A 24770-nucleotide genomic window follows, 5' to 3' on the forward strand; every position below is an offset into this window, starting at 1 on the left:
TTCAAATTTTCTTTCCCGATTTTCCTCTTTTCAGGGGGGGGGGGGGGGTAGGGTTAGGACGGGAGTGAATTGAGAATGCATCTTATCCATTCAGGTGGGGGCTTGTAAGCGGTGCTTTTGTAGTCTATCGTTCCACCAGCTGTCCATCAGTATTTTTCACATGCAGAAATATTATATTGGTATTATGATGTTTTCTTCTCAGATGCAGCTGCCGCGGACCTTACGCGAACATCGAGATGATTTTTCGCACAATGAAAACAAACTCCAACCACCCGGGATAAAAGAAAGCTTCCAAATGCATTACATTTTGTTGATAGAATATTTCCGCTTTCGGTGCAACCTTCCATTTTGTGTGATTTTTCAACCATATCAGTTTTGTTCCATGCGTTTTCCAAATTTACAAAAAAAAAATCAACACAATACAATATTTTCTTAATTACGATGAGGTTTCACACCTATTAAATCTCCATCTAAAATGTTATATAAAACGAACTCTTTATTTCATTCCTTCTCTTTGGTTTACTTAAAAAAAAAATGGCTGGTAAAACCCTGCCAACATTTTATTCGTACGACTGAGGGATTGCTATAGACATCAAAGCCGCAAAATATTCATGAAATGTGCAAATTAAATATTTCATGGTGATAAAACAATCCTAACAGAGAATTCATGAAATTTATTATAAATTCCATATGCTAATACTGCTGTCCAAAATGATGATGATGATGAATGTGGTTGTGATGGTGATGACGATGAAGATAACGTTGATGATGATGATTATGATGGTGGTGATGATGATGATGGTGATGATGATGATGATGATAATGATGATGATGAAGATGATGGCAATGATGATGATGACGACAACGATGATTGCGGTGGTGATAATGATAATTATTCACAGCATTTAAATGCTGCCAAATGTCTATTTAAGAGTGCATCAGGGGAGAAAGCGTGTAAGATGCGTTATCCGTTCCCATGGTTACAGTATAGTATTGTCACTCCTACCAAATTCTATGTTTACCATGTTCACGCCATTTGTAGTCTATAATCTTTTGTCCTCTTACAACTCTCAGGACACCAAACTATCACTTCACTTATTTTTCGTCATTTCGGTCAGTAGGCCCAATTGACAATGTCCGTCATTTCGAAACTTGTACATATTTTTAGCTTCGTCGCAAACTGAGATCGTGAGATCGGCGACTTTACCCTTAAAACTGTCTTTATAAGACGCATGGTTGGGGCGATCTTACTTATAAGAAACGACTCCTATGGTTTTATTTTAAATAAATGACTTTGACCACGTTCATCACTCCGAGGTAGGGTAAGCCGTGTTATAACAAAACTGTGAATATTGTTTGGAAACGTTAAGGACACCGCACACCTTACAATAGGTCTGCTACCCGATTTTTAAATAAAACGTAGAGTTTAATGCTAATATTGAAACATGGAATATCTTACTGTTTAATGTTCGAAATCTTCGTATAAATACCCCTGTTCAAATATGTGACTATCATGAATATGTTTCTATTCTTATTAGAATAAAAGCAAATTTAATACCTTGTCTTAATGACGCCATAACAGTCGTACGATATTGGCTACAATGTAAAAAAATATTGGGTGAACTTTTAACCAGCATGAGGGTAATTATGTGTCCAACCAATTCGGGGCAGTATTTTACCCAATGCGGGAAGCATATTGTCCAGTAAGGTTAAAAATAGGCAGCAATTACTTTAAAATGGGCAAAATTTTCATCACATTGGATAAATAAAATGCCCCAAAGAAAATGCCCAATGTTGATTGGACACATAATTACCCTCATGGACCATTTTCACCCAATATTTTGTAGGATGAACTAATTTCGCCTGTATAACTACAAAATAAAGTCTTGCAAAAATAATTCAACATTTTTATATATTTTGTATGATTTCAGAAAATTTGAAACCCCTAATAAAAATATACTTTTCATTCAAATTGTCAAAAAATGAGCCAAATGCTCCAAATCGGATCGTTGACCAGTCCCAAGATGTATACGGTGACTTTTGTACTACCATAAATACATGCAGCAAGTTAGAAACTTGTCATTTGAAGAAGACTGCCCAAATTGTTATACGAATAAATCTACACAGAATATGATACTTCCGGCAATCTTTACACGATCATAGACCAAACGAATGAACTTTTTCAAAGAGCGACATTGGCATACAATTAAACTGTTTGCATACAGCTTTATCAAAGTTATTCATATATGAAGAATGCTACGAGTTTGATTACGTTGTTTAAGAAAGCAAACTTGGCATTTTTTTCTTCAAAATTTCATCTAGGTAAGGTGGGGGGGGGGGGGTGGTTTCACCAATCAGTCTTCATACATTTCTCTATCCCAATCATTCTCTCTCTCTCTCTCTCTCTTCGAAATAAGGATTTTTCTTTCAAGAAACATAATGAAAATGGCAAATGTATATTGTAACATTTTCACCAAAATACGGGGATATCGTCTAGTTATTTCTACAGGGGCCCGTTGCAGAAAGAGTTGCGATTGAACGCAAGACAAAAAATCAATCGCAAGTCCCAAATGCGCGCTGTTGATTGGTTGAAAATCAAGTTGCGCATGTTTTTTAGAGTTGCGATTGATTGCATCTCTTTCTGCAACGGGCCCCAGGTCTGTTAAGTCTTTAAACTCTAAATAAGATGGATTTATCCTGGGGCCCGTCTTACAAAGAATTGCGATTGATCCGACCAATCGCAACAATACAGACAGCCAGCAACTTCAACATATAAAATACACGTTTGTTCAATTTTGACTTCTAGACATGATTGTATTATTGATTGATTGATAATTTGGTATGTTCTCCTTTGTTTACAAAGAACATTTTGCAAATTTCCTGTAGAAAAAAATATGACACTGATGGATTTCCATAGAGTTACGATTGATTGGATCAATCGTAACTCTTTGTAACACAGGGCCCTTGATTGGATATGAATCCTGAATATTCATTCTTTAAATTACAAAGGATTTGAATTCCAGTTTTACAGGTTAAATCAAATACAGGTTAATGAAATATTATACAGAATAACCCCCGTATGAACTCGACAGGACAGCTTTTTTTTTTTACTGGTAAACGCCAAGCTGGTATATAACCAGATACATAGGAAAAGGTTCATAAGTCATAGTGGCTGACCTTGCAGACGACATATATTACTCTCGGGATCTTTTTTTTTCTTAAAAAAAAAGTGGAGACAAAGGCAGAGCAGGGATTCGAACTCAGAACCTTATGATTATACCCAATGCTCTAACCACTAGACCACACGACCCGTGTCTTTTAAGCATAATTTTATTGAATATATATATTATTTTTCTCTTTTAATTCTTACGAATCCATACCGATAACGCATCCTATAATTAAGGAGCCACGTAACGCCCTTGAAGTGGAAGTTGGTGTATAACATCGTAGATTGTGCTCCTCTTTTACCCAAAGAGTATTTATCTAACAAGCTCACTCCGGAACACCCCAGGGCACGTTCAAACCGCACCAAATTTCATCTCTATTCATATCAATCTACCCCAGCTATTGTCAGATCGATTAGTATTTAGACGCAGTTTGTTTGTCGCGGGTTATCAAATTCACCGCCGGCAAACTGTTTTATTGTATTTCTTTTTTTTATGTATTTCTCATTCATTGATCATTCCTTGTTGAACTGATGAAGAATTTGATAAACTATACGAATGAATTGTGAGAACAAGACCGCTCTGAATTTCGTTATAATGTATTTTATCACTCTAATGTATAAAATGCGGGTCCATTGAAAGCGGTCATGATGATTATATGATATCGAATTGATGCGTATTTTGCATGCAAGCCCCTAACGATTTTGGTTAGAGACCGCGCTTTTTCTTCTCCTTTTTTCATTTTGACAAACAGGAAGAATAACAACCATAAAATTGCCGAGATGATAAAGATATTTTGATCAAATCGTGACAAGAGAATCGGTACATGCTAGAGTGACAGGCAGAAATATTATTTATTCAACTTTGAAATTACCAAGACCGTCACGGACCGCCTGATCCGAATAGAAATTACCAAGTATTGATTTTGAACGCCTAAGGCCGCACTCCAGATTAGGAAAACATCATAAATATTCATTGTTGCCAAATGGGCGATGGAGGGGCGATTAGAAAATTTATCAATTATGTCGTTTCTAGCTTACAAAACCCACTTTGAAAATAAAATATTGATACAAATTGCCATTTGATGAGTTCTTTTATCCTAAGATCTCTATAAATTTATTTGTGGATAGACATGTATTCGTTTCGCAATCACAACATTCAATCAAACTGACACCAATCAGACACTATTTCCGAGATAGCATACTTTCAAACGTACCCCACAGCTCTAAACTTCATTATTTTGTGGCCCAGCGGCTTAGTCTATACGGACTTAGAAACAGAGGGTCGTGGGTTCGAATCCCAGCCATGGCGTAATTTCCTTCAGCAAGAAACTGATCCACAATGTGCTGCACTCAACCCAGGTGTGGTAAATGGGTACCGGTAGGAAGTAATTCCTTAAAAAGCTTTGTGCGCTATATGAACGCCTAGCTTATAGCCGGGTTATATAGGAGCGCCTTGAGCACCTAACAAGGTGGATATGTGCGTAATATAAATACCCTATATTAAAGCATAGGAACATTACGCTGTCCCTTTTAATTTTTGTTGCATACTTCATCATGGGATATGATATTTGATATGAAAGGTAATGTATCCTTTTTGCTCGGTAAACATTTCGGCACAATCCTCGTATACGTTCCCGCATTTTGACTTAGCCACTCTCCACCCAGGTGTGTCCTTTGAGGAGGGTGTCGTCCATTTGAGTTGAATTCCATTTACCATATTTTTTTACCATTAAGTATGAGTCACCTGACCATGTAATCCCTTGACCAGTATATACTCATGATAATCTGGAATAGTTATGATGATAATTATGGACCATTTATATAGTGCAGCTATAGTAATATACTCTACTGCACTTAAGATTTTGGTATCATTATTATTACCCCGGCTGTAGCCGACCGCCATATATATACACTCTAAGTACAAATCAGTATAAAAATGACTAGTTAATAGGGTCAGCTGTGTGCAACTGTTATTCTAGTCAAATTTGACTATTTTCTAGTCGTAGTTTACTCGAACAGAGTTATTTCTGACTAGAATGTAAGTCAAAGGTATGACTTAACATTAGTTGCACCCAGCCGACTACTGGTCTAGTCAATTTAACTTGAGTTGTTTTAAGAGTGTAGGCGCTCAAGCATTAGAGGAATTTCTTTTTACTGGGTTGAGTGCAGCAATATTTGGGTAAATATCTTGCTGAAGGAAACTACGCCATGGCTTGGAATCGAACCCACGTCCCTCATATTTTTTTTTCAGTTTAATTTTTGCAATCTAATAAAATCACTTCTTTTGCGAAGGTCATTTTCTACCAGACGTTGAGTGAATAGCTTATACATCTACGCTAACGACAATAGGTGACAACAAAGCTATGATGATGGACTTTCCGGTCACACCTACCATTTTATGCTTCATAATCCTTTAAATTCTATCCCATTCTGCTTCCTGCTTTCTCCCAAAAGCCCGATTCATCTTCTTTCATAACTATATAACTAATAAGCGTTTAAGAGTTTTCACTGGTTTAAGATAAATGAAAAGCTGCTTAAATGAAGCCCATAATACTCATTTAAGTTATCCAACCACTGTGGCGGCTTCCTTAACAAAAGTAAGAGGCGTACGGCCCAAGCTTGCGAAGCCAAAGAACGCGGGGCCTCACTCATTCCATGTTCCTTGGAACTTGCTCGGTCGAACAGCTCTGGTTGCGATCCGCCAGCAGATCGGTGCCAAGAAAAAAAAAGAGATTAATCCCCTCGAACAAACTAACAAAGAAACCCCCTCAATTTGTTAATCGCCACCAAAGCCTTTCCCTATTAGTGTCTGTATCATAATCGGATGATATAAACCTACTGAAGGTTAACAAGTCAATATGTCAATTATTAAGTCTTCTTTTGACGTAACAAATGTTACTTCCGAATTCCATTCTCCCAGCTCTGAAAATGACGAACTTTGGTGTCTTTTTTTTTAAACATGCTGTCTTAACCAATATCGCACAATAATTGATTAGTTTTGTCATAAAAACAAACCTTCAACTGGTCGTTCGCTATAGGCTGAATGTTTATTAAGCATCAAACGTTATTGATCGGAAGTGAGTGTGAATGTGATGAATATCACAAGCAAAACCGTAACTCATTAATATTAGTCATGTTATTAGTGTGGCCTATGGATGTGCATGTGTTCGATTGTATACTATTTTCGATTAAGAACTGATATGTCACTTTTATCAGCAAAGCCACACGAATATTTATCATCTATAATCATAAATGTATAAGAGAAGTATTACATACAAAGCGTCATTTCTGGAATTTCAGCGTCACCTTCTGCACCCTAGATCATCCACCCACTCACAGCATATTTAAATTTTAGATGAATCACATTAATTCCGCTAGATTAAATCACAGATATGTGATGAAAATCACAACTGGTGTAAGCATAATCACACAAAGGTCCGAATTCCATCAATTTTTGCACGAACGAAAGGGGAGAGCGATAACAATAATTTTTAATCGAGTTTAGAATTACTGAGGCATGCATGCATGTTGAATTTTTGTGTGAAAGATCAATTAAAGTTTACTTATTGATTTTTAAAAGATAAAATGTACTCGTCCTCTCCTACACCATGTATACATGAGACAAATTGCTATATGTTTTCTTGTTATTTAAGTGACGTTACTTGGAATTAACAGATATCCATGTTACATGCGTTATGAGTGTTGATGTTTAATGATGACATCATCAGTCATGATGCTGATCCGGGACATGTTGCATAAAAGTTACTATTATGGTAACTATGACATCCAATTGTAACTACCATGGTAACACTGATCAACAGCCAATCACATTTAAGGATTTCCTGCAAGTTACCAATGGATGACAAAGTTACCTTTATGGTTAACTTTTATGCAACGGGACGCTGAACTCCCAAAGTGAATGTTTCGAAAAATCATTTTTTGCTGTTAGTATAAATATGTAATGAAGTTTAGGAACTTGCCTACCATATCTTTGTTTTATTTTTTTACTGTAAAAATAGTACACCCCATTTTCCTTTAACACGTTATAAGAATAAACATGATTATTCTTGAACATTACTTTTGCGTTATATATTTCATTCTGCATAATATTGCATTAACATCACATAATTCTGTATACCTCTCTGTCAATAGCTCGTAATGATTATGACAACGTGAACAAGACCTGGATTTATTTTCATTATACCTCCCTATGCATTGTATTCGAATACAGATGATTTGTTCAAAATGACACTTTTTGTCTTACATAAAGAGGAATTAAGAGAATATGACACAAATATGCTAAAAATGGGGAAACCGCCTCCGTATTTAGTTCGAGCTGAGCAGGCGTCATGGAAAAGATGGAATGGATGACAAAATGATGAGGCGTTCAAAGACGTCATTTGATGGTTCTAAAATATTCTTTGTAGATTCAGGATATAAATTGAATTAAGTAAATATCAGGGAAAATTAGAGGTTTCTTGCGTTCGGTATAAAAGCTTTCAAGAGTTTTGGTCTGATCATTATGCCAAACACGGGTATATATATACAACATGCTTTATTTAAAACGAGTCGATCGAGGCTCTCAATAAACATGTGACATAATGAACGATAAAATGATAATAATAATAATAGGTCCATTTATAAAGCGCAGCTACTATATGTGCATATACTCTACTGCGCTTTGATAATTGGTATCATTATTACCCCGGCTGTAGCTGAGCCGCCATATTAATAGGCGCTAAAGCGTTCAAGGTTTTATGATGAGACATTCGAAAATAAATCTATAAATGACATCAGTTTTATTAGATATTCTTCAGAAATCCGTTATATAAAATGAATTTCGAGAATATCCAGGAGAATTGTAAGCCTCACGGGAAAAGGAATGCTTCTGAAATCACGTTCACAATCATCAGGCTTTATTCATGCGCGAAGTGAACTTTTACCCACAAATCCTACGCCAACCATTTGTCTTTATTCATAACAGTGAAGAGAGAAGGTAATAACTCAAAACAAAACATAACAAAATTATGCTGGGTCGAAGGACTTTCATGCACAATATTCTTTTGATATATTGCATATAATTATTGCTCATGCCTCAAGATACTTACATTTCGAGAGGGATGGGAACGAACTATTTCTCTGAAAGACCAATATACTCTCTTCGTATTAAATCTAATATGGATTCTATTGGCTTACACACGAATCAAAAGGGGGGAACTGATTAAAATTGACATTGTGCCCTTATGCATTTGATGTGATGCTGATAGAAAATGACTTTAGTCAATCAGGGCGAATCGATGCGCATCAAAGTGTGACATCGTAACGTGGTTTGAAGCATGAGTAGCCCCATTTGACAATAAACGCGCTAGCTCCACGTTATTCACGAAGTCATTTTGCCAATCAGCCAATCTCATTGATTTAGTTGAGCCCCTATTGTAGGAACAGACAGGCGGATTGCTAGTCACTTCGTTTGCCTCAACGAATTAATTTTCATTTTTTGGCACGAATCCGAAAAGTCGAGGACGTTTTTATTTTACAACTTTTTAACAATGAATTAAAAACATACGATTGAGACCACTTGTCTCGATACTGTCTAGTAAGCATGCTCTCCCATTTTGTAACATGTAAGCTGTCGCCCTGGAAAGTATCAGTATTATCAATGAAATCTAAAACACAAGAATTTATGAAAGGTCATGTGTTTTGTTATCATAAAGGAGATTCATTGATTCGTCTCCTCACTTTATATCTTAAGGGCAGAGTAACGAACGGTTGATCGGAAGCTCAAGCAACGCTCACACTCACCCACACTCTTAACATATAACACACACACACAACATCCACTTCGATGATCCCGTTCACAAATGCGTTCGTCCCCTCTCTCTTGCACTCGCACACCCTCCAACGAACACTCACGCCCGCGAAAATATCCCACCCTCACTCACACCATTACAGGCAGCACAAACACAACACCTATTTCAATGATTCCAGTCACCAATTTATCTCTTTCTCTTTCCCTCCCTCTCACACACATACACACACTCGCGCACACACACCTGCCTTTACCCTTACACCAACACACACACACACACATTACACAGGCACACCATCTACCCCCATGATACCATTCACAAACCATCATCCCCTATCTCTCACACCCACACAAGCACACCACCCTCAAACACACCCTCACCTCCACCCACACACTCACCCACCCGCACACAAACAATATACACACACACACACAGCAAATTCCCATGATCTCATCATGATCATGGGGCAATTAGTAGCTCCATGATTTCGTCCACCGACGTGCACTCATCCCCTCTCTTTTTCTCTCTCTCCCACACACACACACACACCCACCCACCCTCTCGAACGCAGCACATAATACACAGATCCTGATGATTTCAATCAAACAACGTGCACACCCATTCACTTCTTTCTTTCTCTCTCTCCCACCTACACACACACACACACACACACAGACAAGCATGCGCCTGACGAACATCCTCTCTCACATCATCGGGCACATCATTCATACACTTCCACACACACACACACACACCCTTATCACCACACACACCTACGCTCACTTCCCATACACATACACTAACCTACCTCTTCGCCATCTGTGAAATCAGACACAAATCACTTTGGAATGACATGCCACTCCTTTGTTTACAAATCTTCTGTAAAGTTAAATGACATCTCTAAAACAATGTATTATAACTGCGGACTGCATGGATAGATTAGAGTTATTCATTACACAACATTTATATATATATATATATATATATATATATATATCAACAAAAGCAAATGTCACCTATGAATTGAATATCAACATCCTTACTGATCTCAGGCTGCCATGCGTTTTGCTTTTGGTTTGAGTATGACTCTAGACAAATTCCTCAAACTATTACAGACTGATGAACCTAACAGATTAATATGTTCATTATTAACTTAAACACGTTATACTAAATCTACTTTTAAGTAAGCGACTACATATTGCTGTGCTAGGTTGTTATCTATAGTAATACAAAGAATGAAATCAATAGTTTTCGAAGAAATTCAGAGAAGAAGACAGGTTAAGGACTTGAAAAGTGATAAGGAAATAACAAAATAATGTATAAAGATATCATTTGTCATATATGTGGTTTTCAAAATGGGCACTGGGGTGATATCCTTTTCACAATGGGTAAGAACAAAAACTGCATTTTTTTCATAGACAAAATGTCAAATGTCATCTTTTTCAAACATTTTAGTCAAAATGATGATACCAATGTTTGATTTTAATTTCTGATAATAAAGTACACTGAAAAAATGTCAAAGATATGTTTATCTCATATCAATATCTACCCACATAGTTGCAAATTTGAGATTTCAGAGCAATATATTGATTTTATTTTTGAAATAGCTAAAACTTTCTTATTCCCGGTTAATATGAACTTCGACCATTTTACTTTTCTTAATTTTTCCTTCCATACACTCACACAACGTTGGATTTCCCTTCAAAGTACCAGACAACTGACAAATTGATCTGCTCGCATGGTAAACAAAAGACTGATATTACTACTGCAGCTTATTACATGCCAGCCGGTACTACTCGGTTCTAGGAGAGCAACCAAGCGAATAAGGTCTATTCAAACCAACCCAGCCCTTATTTCCGATAATTTACTAAAAGTATAGAAGAAAAAAATAGCTGGAGGTAAAAAGCATCCATACTTTGTTTTTTCGCTTTGTCATCCAGTGAGATGGCAATGGAAAATTCCCTCTTCAATGAATAAGAGGACATAAAATTGATGTTCATGCAGTCAGTTGAATGTCATTTTGATCGAGTTCTAAAAGCAAGTTTGTACTATTGTAGAATATTTCCTCCTCTTCTATCCGTCACGGGTATTTAAATCACAAGAATGTACGGCTGGTAACTTCTAATAGGCCCCTACGGGGGTTCATAAAAATCATTAATTTATAATTGCTTCAAAGCGTTGAACAAGATAGCGCAGAGTTTAGAATTGTAGCTGTTTTTATTTTGCCCCCATTCGTGGTGTATACAGCTGACAGTAAACTATGTTAAATCACCCATCAACTTCTTAAATCTATTCTTCACTAACCTTCTTTTAAAACTTCTTCCATAATTATACGTCCAATAATAATAACGTAAAAAGATAATTTGCTTTACCCCTGGGGATTTCAATTTGTAAACCCACTTAGAATTCGAGTAAACACAATTACAAATGAGGTTTACGAGACAGATAGCTTTTCCACAATATCAAAACGGAGACGCATTTCCTCTTTCGAATAATTTGGCATTGTCAGAACCGTAGACAGTGCTGACTTGAAATCAAATAAATCAATAAAAGTACGGTTATTGTCGTTGGCAAATGACATCAGAATTAGGAATCATTTTATAGCTGTTACAACAAATATTTGCATAAATTATGAGAGAATTAGAAAAAAGAAGACTATGGTCTATACAATACTCACATCTGTGTCTTATCTACATTATGTTCTGCTAGAGTGCCGCATGAAAAAATATGCACGAAATATTCAACATGAAATTCCTTTTTTTTTATCTGCAAGTTTTCCTTGACAATCATCGTTATAATATACCAGTAGAAAACGGTCTAATTGAACGACACTGTAAAACGCTTCTCCTCAGCATTCTCAATAATAATATGAATGAAGGCCGCAATAAGTTTAAGGGAGGGAGGTTGAAGAATAAAGAAGTAAAATTTATAATAGAAGGAATAAAGATAACGTCTTATATGTCTGCAACGAATTAAATTTCTTGAATTTTCATATCAGATAGACAACAAGAGAAGAAAACGCTGAGGTATAAGATACTTACAGAACTTAAAGAAACATACGACCACATCATAATATATCTGTTATGTTGTCAGTCATTGACAAATGTTTACAAATTTATAAAAAAATTAATCAGCGACGGAAATTGTATGACAGAAGTGACAAAACATACACATGTGCACTTGACTAGCCTAACGATAAAATATGTAAAAAGTAACAGTATAAATGCATTCATATCAAATCTAGAGAAGGCCTGGAAAACCAAAAATTGACAATTCCCATAACCATGATAACTCGTCCAAACCCACATTGTTGTGTTTAACTGAGGGCAAGTTCTAAGAAGATGCAGAGGGGCAAATAAGTCTTCTATACTTTATACCAAACATGAAGGTATATCAAGGTAAAATATTTTACAAGTTTTGTTTAATATTGATTAAAAATACATTTACCGACTTTGTCAAAAATGTATATTTTTGCACTCATCATGACTGTTTATTGTTCAGGAAAACCTTTGTTTTGTTTCGCATAAATTTTACATTTTGATGATAATAAAACATTATGAATAATTCATATCAATAATCGTACCTCGGTGATATTTTCAGGTATAATTTAAGGTTACAGAAATATTCTGGCAGAGATATATGCCGACATGTTTTTTCTTCTTCAAGTTACGGTATTCTAATTCTGTGACATAATTTTAAGTCCACTACATTCGGTTTCCTTCGATCCATCAAACGTCCAAGACTCCAACGAAGGAGAAATTGGATGAAATAACTACGCTGCAAAAACTCCGGTGTTGATTTAACACCAGCCCGGAATCTATATCTGACCTCACCAGAGAAGTATTGAAATTACGCCAGTTTGGAATCAAACCCAGTAGTTTAATACTAATTGGTGTTGTATAAATACATATCTGGTGTTAGACCAAAACCAAACTGGTGTTGCTTAACACTTCTCTGGTGTGGACAGATATAGATTCCGCGAGCTGGTGTTAAATCAACACCGGGGTTTTCGCAGTGTAGCAAGAATGACGCATTGGTATGGGTTCCCTGGTACACATTAATCAGTCTTTTCAACACGACATTCTACTTCTCCTAGAACGCTTTCAATGGTTCTATACGTCGAGGACTTTTCTGCTCGACTTGATTTAAGAAGCTTGCAGAAATCCGATCAGAGTATGTCCATCATCAAGTGAAAGTGAGACACAGATAATTCCTATATGTATTCAATGAAGTGTAGTTTATGAAGGATTTCCATGCTATACTAAAGACGCATCTTTTATTTTAATCTTGCCATTAGACAACGGAAGATTGGTTGGTAAATCAAGCCTTGATTCTTTCTCTCGAAGAAGAATCGGAGGGGAGGAGTTCATTGAACGGGGGACAGAGATTGTAAACCACAAACTATGTCACAAAATTGCCAAAGTGTACAGACTTGCGTCCCCCTTGCGGAGTGATGCGATCACGTGAAGGACATGATATCTTTCAAAATCGGTTTACCAAGGAAGATTTATTTCTGTGATCTCTAAATAATGCAACATTTTCTTTTTACCTAAAACACAAATTGACCCACTTAAATCAAATAGCAACAAGTAGACTACTTGCATTCTTCCATGTACACAGTATATTTCACTTTGACATATTGGTTTTTTACGTAGTGTAAAAAGAAGAAAAGAAATATAAAAAAAACATGAAAGGAAGGAATAGAGAGGTCGTATAGCTCTATATTATAACCCCTGCAATTCAATAAGATTCAATAAAAATATGTCATCCTGCCCCCCCCCCCCCGCCGCCCCTGCAAAACGCATTTATTTTACCGACCCCATGCATGTTTTGAAACTCCTTTCACAATCACATTCAACACGCCACACATGAAACCCAAATATCATGAATATGACTGTTATTATCTCTATAATTCACATACAGATGATGACCAGAAGTCAAGCAAATTTCTAATTCAAAAATTCTAATCTTCCAAATATTTGGCCAGTGAGGATCGACACGCACCAACAAGTCTTCCACATGGAATGCATTCTGGATAGGCATATCTGAAATCACGTGAGTTTGACCAAAATGATTCATTTTAAGAAATACTTGTACATCAAACTAAAAACGATGAACTTTATTCTGCATTCATACTCTTTCATAATTGCCCTTGTTGGTGCAATTTTTGTACTTTATTTGAATTATCAAATATTCATTGCTCATGTTGTTTTTTGTAAACCCATTTCCGGTTATTCTCATCCTGAAACGTTTTTAAATTATGGTGTTGATGAAGGTGTGCTTTATTTTGAGCTGATAAAACAAGCAATAATAAAGGTACCTTTATATATAAAGGTATCTTTTGGTATTGTGATTCATCTCAGTGGATATTAACGAAATCCACAGAGGGGTTATGTTTCTATGATTTCTCAATGAGCTACGATTTAATACCTTATTCGGAGATCGAATAACCAGTACTCTGTGTGTGCCCTAAAAAGACAGAGTATAAGACGGGACAGCATCAACACACTAAAGTAAAGGTAATTTCAGCTGGTGACAAAAAAAAAGATCATGTTTATTATATCAGTCATATCAGCCTTCACTGTAAAAACGGTGGTGTTAAAACTGACACCAATTGGTGTTAATAGAGGACCACACCCTGAGGTGTTAAATTACACCCGAGAGATTAAACATAACACTTAAGAGTGTAAATGTAACAACAAAAGGTGTTGTAATAACACCTATACGTGTAAAACTAACACCACCAATTTAACACCGGTGTAAAATAACTGGTGTGGTCCTCTATGTACACCTGTTAACACCACAGTTTTTGCTGTGTATCATATCGATCATGTCGGCGATAGTAGACGATTGTGAGCCCAAAAGCTTTTGAGGGGGCACAATATGACGTGAGCGGCAAAATTTCTAAAAAGTTGCGTTAAGCAAAATCTAATTTTATAATACATTCTGACATGAAAACAAATAATATTCAATGTCACCATTCTTTATTTCCTTTCCTCCTCCTTTTTTTCTTGCTCCTGGTATGGGAACTTGTTGGGGTCTAGTGTCCGCTAAGCGCCCCCCACCAATTAATTTTGTACGTCAGTGATGTTATACCATAGAGTCACCTTTTGCATCCTCTCTGGCATATTGTTTGCACATAAAACTAATTCTGAAGTGACAAGTTGGGTCACATGGGGCATGACATAAATAAGAAATATACACACCTATTTCTATGATTCCACCTTGAATTCATTTATCTGCGTTTTAAATGAAAAAAAAACCCGAATAAAGGGCATGTTCAAGAAGTGGGTGTCCAACTGCGCAGCGTACACAATCATTATAATCCAACGACACGGGACAAGACGCCAATTATACGGGATAATTTTTGGTAGAAATTCAACACTCTAAATGCAAAACAAATCAGCTCGGGCCAAGGTCTTTCGCGAATTTCAAGATCATTCTTCAGGCATTGTCTGCTCACAAGTGAGAGTATTGACAAATTAGATATTATCAATGGCGCTGAGTCAGTCTGGAAAAGTAGGCCACGATGTTTGAAGGAAAAAAAAAGAAAATCAACATAGCTGTGACAGTCGCACCTTAAATCAGTTACAGATTTCAGTTATTGAACACCCACAGGACGTAACTAATGCCTTTTTTTATACTTCACATTGCGTGGGTAGTACAGGTCGAAACTTACTTATTGAATAATACGTTACACAACCTCCCATTTTAAAATCATGAAACTGCACAGGCGGTATTTGCAGTGCAGAGTGTTAAAGGGGAAGTTCACCCTGAAGAAAACTTTGTTGTAAAAATAGCAGAAAAAATAGTAAAAAATATTGGTGAAGGTTTGAGGAAAATCCGTTAAAGAGTAAGAAAGTTATTAGAGTTCAAAGTTATGGAATTGTGACGTCATAAACGAGCAGCTGCCCCATGTGTTATGTAATATGAAATGCATGAATTTCAAATTTTGTATGGTTCCTTATGACTTAATTTTGTTTTCTCTTCATGATCGGGTGTGAAGTGACTTGTCTATTGAAATACAAAAGGTGCAGTGAAAACCATTTTCAATTTTCTGAGAAAATGACATTTCATTGATTTTGTACCATTCGCTATGTAGGAATCCTGCTCGCATATGACGTCACAAATCAAATAATTGAAATTCTAATAACTTTTTAATTATTTGATGAATTTTTCTCAAACCTTCGGCAATATTTTGTATTATTTTTTCTATTTTTACAATAAACTTTTTGTCAGGGTGAACTTCCCCTTTAAGTCTGATCATTGCCATTCGCGAGGGAATTCATCGCGTTCACCCCGGGGAAACGGGTATATACGCGCATTCTCTAAAGAATCTCGCTTGACCTCATTTTTACTGCGCGTATCCCAGATTATAAAGAACACACCTACCGTGTTTACACGCTGCCAAAAAAATGCCGATTCTGCATCGGCTCGCGGTTTTGAACCAAAAGCCGATCACATGTAAACACGGTAAATGTGACATGATATAATTCATTTGATTTTAGTTATAGGGCGGGGACACAAATTTGAAAGCTAATCCCATTCCAATTCAAAGTTAATTCTCTATGAATGAAATTTTGAGATCAAACTTAGATGCATCCCAAACTATAAACTATCCTCCTATCATCGTAATTATGCAATGCGTATATACTCTATTGGCAAAAAAAAACTTTCGTCTTTTGTTTTGGACCAGTGTATTGGAATTCACTGCCCAATGACTTTAAAGAATCACCAAGTATATTTTCAAGCGCAAACTTAGACATGTTAGAAAGGTGCTAATTTGTCAATACTCCACACCAACAAGTCAAGCTAACATAATTTATAAATGCAACTAAAAGTATTTAAATCTAATCTTTAAATATCAATAAATTTGTCTAATATTATATTCTAAATATGTCACTACAGTGCTATTTGTACCTGCCATGTTCCTCTTTTCATCTTCAGTTTTATTTGTACCACCCTTTTCTCCCTCCCTCTTCTACTCTTAAAATTTCATCCTCATTATCGTTATCAGTGGCGTACCGTGGGTCACGGCATGGGGGGGGGGCACCAGCAAAAATTTCGAGTCACTTAGGGAGCGCACAAAGCGCGCTCAGTTGCCAGGTAAACTGACCTAATAGAGAAATTTCAAGGACATGCAGTGTCATTAAACATATATGTATCTCACTGATTAGGTAAATGCGAGCGCGAAGCGCGAGCTGAAAATTTTCTATATTCATACTTAAAAAAAGGACATTATAAGCAAATTTTTGTAATCATGATCTGTCTCGCTAAACCAACAATGCGAGCGCGAAGCGCAAACTGAATTTTTTTTACATTCATACCTAAAAAAAGGACATTATAAGCAATTTTTTTGTAATCATGATCTGTCTCGCTAAACAAACAATGCGAGCGCGAAGCGCAAGTTGAATTTTTTTTATATTCATACCTAAAAAAGGACATTATAAGCAAATTTTTTTGTAATCATGATCTGTCTCGCTAAACAAACAATGCGAGCGCGAAGCGCGAGCTGAAATTTTTGTCTATGTTGACCCAAACAGGGACATTTTAAGGACTATATTTTAGGAATCCATTTAGATTATGAATATCTCAGCATAGTCAACTAATGCTAGTGCCATCCTTTGCTGATTTTGTTAGAATTACATCTAAACACATGAAGCACTTTTTGTAGTCATTGTAATCATGATTATCATGCGCATCTCACTTATCAAATACTACGAGCGCGAAGCGCGAGCTGAAAATTTTTGAAATTCACACCTGAAGAGGGGCATTCTAAGGCTTGTTTGTAGGAATTCACTAAGACCTTACGTATTTCACTAACCAAATGATGCGAGCGCAAAGCGCGAACTGAAAATATTTGATATTCCGATAAGAAAAATTGTAGTTATAAGGACAGAGTTTAGGAATTCATAAAGAGCAGACATCTCACTAATCAACTAATGCGAACGTTAGCACGGACAGGAAATATTTTATATCAAGACCATAAAAAAGGGCAATCACTTGAAGTAGTCATGAAAAAGAAGCAAATGTCACCACATAAAACAATGATAACTCGAATTGCAAGGAAATATATGTGGTGTATATTGATTTGAAACGGGAGGTTTTAGTACAACAGGATCATATATCCCGTTAAACAGTCCATGCAAGAACCGGGAACAATGAAGACCTAGGCCCTGAGCAATGTTTCATAACGTTATGAAAAAATGCTTCTTATGTAATATAACATAATATAATATAAGGCATTTTAATGAACAATAGTTTCTTATTTCCCCATTATGTTTCTCTTCCTTTCTTCCTCTTTTTCTCATTTTCCCCGTTTTTTTTTTTGCCAGCCGATTGGGGGGGGGGGGCACGTGTCCCCCCATGCCCCCCCGTAGTTACGCCCATGATCGTTATCATTACAATTATTATCTAAATTACTTTCCATTGTTTTGTTGTCGCTTATTTGCTCTACTTTGTTATTTTGTAGATTACGTATTTTAAGTTCGTTTTCTGTCCGTTTCTTGTATATAGGTTATGTTAATTAGTATTGGAACAATAAGTTTATGGACTTACCTTTTACAAGTTCTGCTTTTCTTTCTTTTTCTTACTACTACTACTGCTACTACTACTACTACTACTACTACTATTACTACTACTACTACTACTATTACTACTATACTTCTACTTCTACTACTACTACTACTATACTACTATTACTACTATACTTCTACTTCTACTACTACTACTACTACTACTACTACTACTACTACTTCTACTACTACTACTACTACTACTACTACTACTACCACCACTACTGTTTACTACTATTTCTGCTTCTCCTTCTTCTTCTTCTTTCATAATACATCTATTATAATCGATGTCACAATCAGGTGCACGTACCTTCCTTCTATAATATACACTAAGGCTAATAAGGATACACCATCTTTAAATACCAAATTCATTTCTGTTTTATGAGAATAGGCAATATTGACGGAAGTCGTCTGGGTATTTTCATTTCCAATTCAAGTGTCTCCTTAACTGCGATCCTGGACGTATTGGCGACAACTTTTTCTGCATGGTGACAAATTAACACTCTGCGTTCCTCGTTTTGGTATTTGGAAAAAAAGAGGATCCACATAACACACAGAGCCTGACTCTCTGCCACCCGAGGATTCTTTTCTGTTATGGTTGCAATGTTTTTCTTTTCCATTTTCATATTGTTCAAATCGCTCACATAAAGGGCACACCTGCGAGATATATAGAGACCACGAATAGTTTCCACCACCTTGTCATTGAAATAAATGAAAGCATAAGGTCAAGATTTCGACGCATTATACTGTCAAAATATGGTGTTGATAAGGTATCAAAATAATATTCAAATACCGAGCCAGCCTCAATTGCCATAACTTATGAGGTCTTTGTAAGGGTAATAAAAGACGCTGTACATGTCAATGAATGGATTGGGAATAGTTGTAAAGCATTGTTGTTGATTGTATCGGGGAATACACTCATCGTGCATGAGCGATGATAAAATTGATCATCCAAAGTGAGTGGAATATAACGCATGCTGTTCGTTTCATCTTCAGATTTTTTTTTTCGTTACCCCCCCCCCCACCTTCACATGCCTTTGTTGATCTATCATCATTACATGTACAGCATTCTTGATGAATTAACGTCTTTCATTCTTAATCATCGCTTTGGAATGTTTACCTGAAATTTTAGGCGGAATGTTTGCAATTGTGTTGATGATAATGAAAATAACAAGTAAAATCAGGATAATCAGAACTACATCAACAATGATGACAAAGAAAATGGTGACATCAATATAATAATGACAATTACAATAACTTCAACTGATATCAAGTTCTTAAAACACCTAAATGTACACTCTAAATGTACACTCTTGAAAACCAGTTTGTTGGTGAATAAAATTGTGTCAGACTGATCAAAAATGTCAAAATCAATCAGAAAATCTTATAGATTTTGAGCCGTTGGCTTTGCCGATTTTGACCAGTGTGTTTGGTCGTACACAATTATTCACTTAAACGTGCAGTTGGTTTTTGAGAGTGTATCGTGTGGAAATTATAACCATCTTGTGTATAAAAGCCTATAAAAATCACACTTAAGTTAAAGTCATTTTCCATCAGTTACTTTATTCGATATTATAATCTATTATGGAAAATATCATCAGTTTTTTTTCCATTTCCCATTAGGCTTAAATTTATTGACTTTGGATATTTTAACCCTTTTATACGAATTGTAAATTATCCAAGGTCAAAAAAATTATACTCAATTCCTGATTTTTTTTTTGAAATATCATATTCCTTAGGTATGTTGATCTCTTTGGAATAAATAATTAATCAAGTCAACGAAGTCTCAGTTATCTAATTGATCAGCCGAATTTCGCCGTGACATGTATATTGAAACAAAAAATTACGTCTTGAACCGATTTATAGGCCGAGTCATTTTGACTAGGACAGGGATGAATCAATACTGACTAGATCGTAAACGTACCATAATGAGTTTTACCAACATAAACAATGAACTAGGAAAGAACATAAATAAGTAAAGTGAAGATAAGTGTATGCCTATATTGTAAGGTATATCCGGCCACTTATGTGGTCGCGAAACGTGGACATTGAAGTAATCATAAGAATGTAGAATTCAAATAGAAGAATGTTTCTTTCTGGATTGGCGACAGGGTATCCCCCACCCCCCCCCCCAAAAAATATAATTATACATCAAAAAGACAGCTCCTTATGATATGTTTAAGCATGATTATTGTGACACAGTGGCACGATGAGCCACAAATTTTGAGGGGGAAAATATGCTGTGCGGGACCCCTCCCCCTAAAAAATGAAAGTGGCGAGAAAACAAAGCATGTTAGCGTAAAACATATGAGCCTTTTTTTAAAATGAATTAGTGTGATACTTACATGATATTAAAGAAAAAAAAGAAAAACAACAATGTTATATTTCACTTTCCCCCTTTTTTTCTTCCTTTCTATATGTTCTTGGTCGTTGATTTTTTTTTTTTGGGGGGTACAGTGCCCCCAAGCCACCCCCATCTGTACGTGAGTGATTTGAGGAATAAGAGGGTGTACAAAAAATTGGATACTGAAAGAAAAAATGACGAGAAGAGAAATAGAGATGGTAATGTATTGATAGATACATGGATGAATTTTACTGGACTGACTGGCTATAATTAAATTATAAAACAATAAATGTCAATATTTGCCCCCAAAGAGATTAATATCAGAAGCCTATATAGATCACCAAGTTAGAACTAAACAAGGCACAAAGCAATCAAACAAACAAACAATCGAGGGAGAGTAGTTCTCTCCTAAAGGTCAAGTCCACTTTGGCAAGATGTTGATTTGAATAAATAGAGAAAAATGAAATTAGCGTAACACTGAAAATTTCATCAAAATCGGATGTAAAATAAGAAAGTTATGGCATTTTAAAGTTTCGCTTATTTTTCACAAAACAGTGATATGCACAACTTGAACTCAGTGACATGCAAATGACTCAGTCGATGATGTCCATCACTCACTATTTCTTTTGTTTTTTATTGTTTGAATTATACAATATTTCATTTTTTACAGATTTGACCATAGGGACCGACTTGACTAAATCATATAGTATTAAACAATGCCAATTCCACATGTTCAGAGAGGAATTAATCACTGTTACACTACAATGAGGAGAAAATTAGAATTATTCATATTTCATGTAATAAATTACAAAAGAAATAGTGAATGGATGACGTCATCGGTCTCCTCGTTTGCATATCAACCGGATGTGCATAAAACTGTTTTGTGAAATTAAGCGAAACTTTAAAATGTCATAACTTTCTTATTTTACATCCGATTTTGATGAAATTTTCAGTGTTATGCTTGATGGATTTTTCTCTTTTTATTCAAATCAATTTTTTGTTGGGGTAGACTTGTCCTTTATTAATTTTGAGATTTCGACCATACTCATTTATAAAACAAAACCCCAAACTCTATTATGAAAGATTCTGAAAGACAAGAAGATTGCGTATCATTGTACACATTTATAGGCTACATGCCTACTGTTGTCGTTGATTCCGTTTAATGGTGTTCATTAAAAAGGGGGGAATATTTACGCTTTTTCTAGTTTTATTTTACCTTAAAATATATTTCAGTGTTAAGCCATATTTAGTTGAAGATTATTCTTCCTTCAAGATATAAAGATTTCAGTCGTGTTTTTTTTTTAAATAAGGTAGCTTCTTTAGCTTTTCATATACGTTTACAAATCCTCAGAAGGGTGATTATCGTCTTTTCTATTGAAGAAAAATCATTGACTGAAACAACGCCGACTATTAACGTCTCCTCGTTTAAGAGAGTTGAAATGTTTTTGTTACACTCTTAAAAAAAAGATTGAATAAAAATGTACACAATATTGAGTAGAAAGGGAACATGCATGTTTGTTGGGTAATTTCCCCCATATTGGGCAAAATAAATAAATTTCATCGCAACATTGGGCAACGTTTACAACGTATTTGGGATAATTTTTATCCAGCAAACATGCTTGTTCCCATTTTACCCAATATTGGGTAAAACCTTTTTTTAGAGTGTAACGATGGTCAGGGATATTGATTGAATATCATTTTGGGTTTTTTTTTTCATCGCAACATAATCTAAATGTATATTTGTTTAAAAAAACCGTCAGGAAATTTTGCCGGATATGATTTAAGAAAAGGAAAAATGACAAATTGTGAATGTAAAAAGAAAATCACACCTTTTCTTGGAAAAACGAATGCTCATGACTATGCAGAGCTGCAGTGGAAATCCGCGTCTTCCTTAAAGCAGAAAATGCAGTGTTCGATTGTTTTTCATATTGTCCTATGAATTTAGTTTTTTAAGGCTATAAGAATAAATGCTGGTCAGTCTCTAAATTCTTTAGACTGCGATGAATGACCAATCCAAAATAAGATTAAAATCCCAATATTATTATTATATTATGAACACACTCACAGAAACGAGTGTGTAATTCACGAAACATGATCAATTTTATACAGTTTTTCAGCATTCGTCATTGTATCTCTAGGTCGGCGTATAGTTTATGTTAAGTTTTCATCCGTTACATTCTACATTCCCCGAGTCTTCATTCTTTTCAGTTTAATTTAAGATTATTAAAGGAATGAATTAATGGCAACATAAACAGATGAACAAATGAGCGGATGAATACGAAATGAAGAATCATAGACCTAAAGAAAATGAATAAAGGAAAAAAAGATAAAAAATTATCTTACAACCCCCCCCCCCCCCCCCGCCCCGCTGGCCCCTCAACAAAAAGGTTGATTCAACTGCTTGGATCTATAGCCAAATCGATTCGAATAAATAAGTATTAATACACTAACAGTTTAAGCAATTTTATTTCATCGAACCAGTAATCTCAAGGGAAGAATGGGTAAAAACACATTGAATTTTCACAATTAAGACTAAATGAGCATGGGCCATGCGGGGGGGGGGGTGGGGTGGCATGTAGGTCCATCTCTATCCCCATCTACCGGTAATGATAAATAAACAAAACAAAGATTAAAAACTCGGTAGATGGATTGGGGAATTGCAACCTTGAAGAAAATGGAACAAATTCATTGTAAGTTAATCGGTCTATATATAGATCTAATTATATATCTTTTTATTTTCTTAGTCATTTATACATTTTAAAAGTAGGGCCTAATCAAGTCCGAAAAAGGGACCCCATTAATTATTTTCAAGTGGTATGCACGAACTAAAAGCGGTAAAGGTAACGTAGATTTATCGTACCGGTATATATATCTATTTAGTCTCACATTTAGAGCTAATTGCTAAATGGAAGCTCTATCAATTATAATTTAAGTAGGCCTAACTTTAGGTTAGAACAAAAATTACGGGGTGGACTAAACTAGAGAATTGGGCAAGGACAATAAAAACACTAAAATTTAAGTTAGATCTCGACTCGGGCTATTTATTAGTTTATTTACCTTTCTTTAAGACCTGCTCTGTCTGCTATTTCTTGTGAAGTTTTCGGTTGCCCATGAAAACTTGCCATGGCCTCGAATAATCCTGTCTGTCGTCCAACAGCAATAGACAAGGTTAGGAAACCAGAATTGATGGTCTGGGCCATCCGATGACCAAAATCCATGATCGTTTCTCCGTCAGCACCCACGGGAGGCCCCGACGTCATCCCCGATGATGGTCCAGCCGGCATGCCGGGCGGCGGAGGCATATCTCGAGACATACACTCGGGCATGTTGCTGTTGATGGACACCGGCTTACCGGGGAGTTGCGGCGGGAACGAAGGTGGTACCTGCGCTGGGGATTTTAGCATGGTAAGAATGCGGGTTGGCTGCTCCATATTTGTCAATTATTCAATATATGTAAAAAAAAAAAGTTTAAAATATTGTTCCGTTATCGATTGATGACGTGCAATACGGACAAAATCGGTTACCGTTTCAAATGAAATTAAATAATTGAAGTCTGGATGAAATCGACGCTATTATAACATATCACAAACCCTTCGTGTAAATTTCTGTTTACAGAAATTTACAACGCGATGCAGGACTGACTCTGATTGGATAAAGAGTTAAATGCGTGAACTCGCTCATGCGCAATATTCGACCATCGTCGTTATATCATGCAGCATTTAGCGTGTGTACGTACATTACAAGTGTATTTTCATAACTTTCAAGTACTCCTTGAACAAATCATTCCCCACATCATTCGAAAGGAAGATGGAACGAGAGTAAATTACGGGAACGAATTTGGAAATTAAGACAAGGTTGTCATCTAAACAGTCCAG

The 24770-nt window shown here is 35.9% G+C and overlaps 1 pseudogene; it reads right to left on the reverse strand.

The window, feature by feature from the left end:
* LOC121418279 overlaps positions 1-24519 on the reverse strand; it is a 31250-nt pseudogene extending 6731 nt beyond the window's left edge.
* Between the last annotated feature and the right edge of the window lie 251 nt (positions 24520-24770).

This window comes from Lytechinus variegatus, chromosome 7, assembly GCF_018143015.1.
Source record: "Lytechinus variegatus isolate NC3 chromosome 7, Lvar_3.0, whole genome shotgun sequence".
Classification (NCBI taxonomy): Eukaryota; Metazoa; Echinodermata; class Echinoidea; order Temnopleuroida; family Toxopneustidae; genus Lytechinus; species Lytechinus variegatus.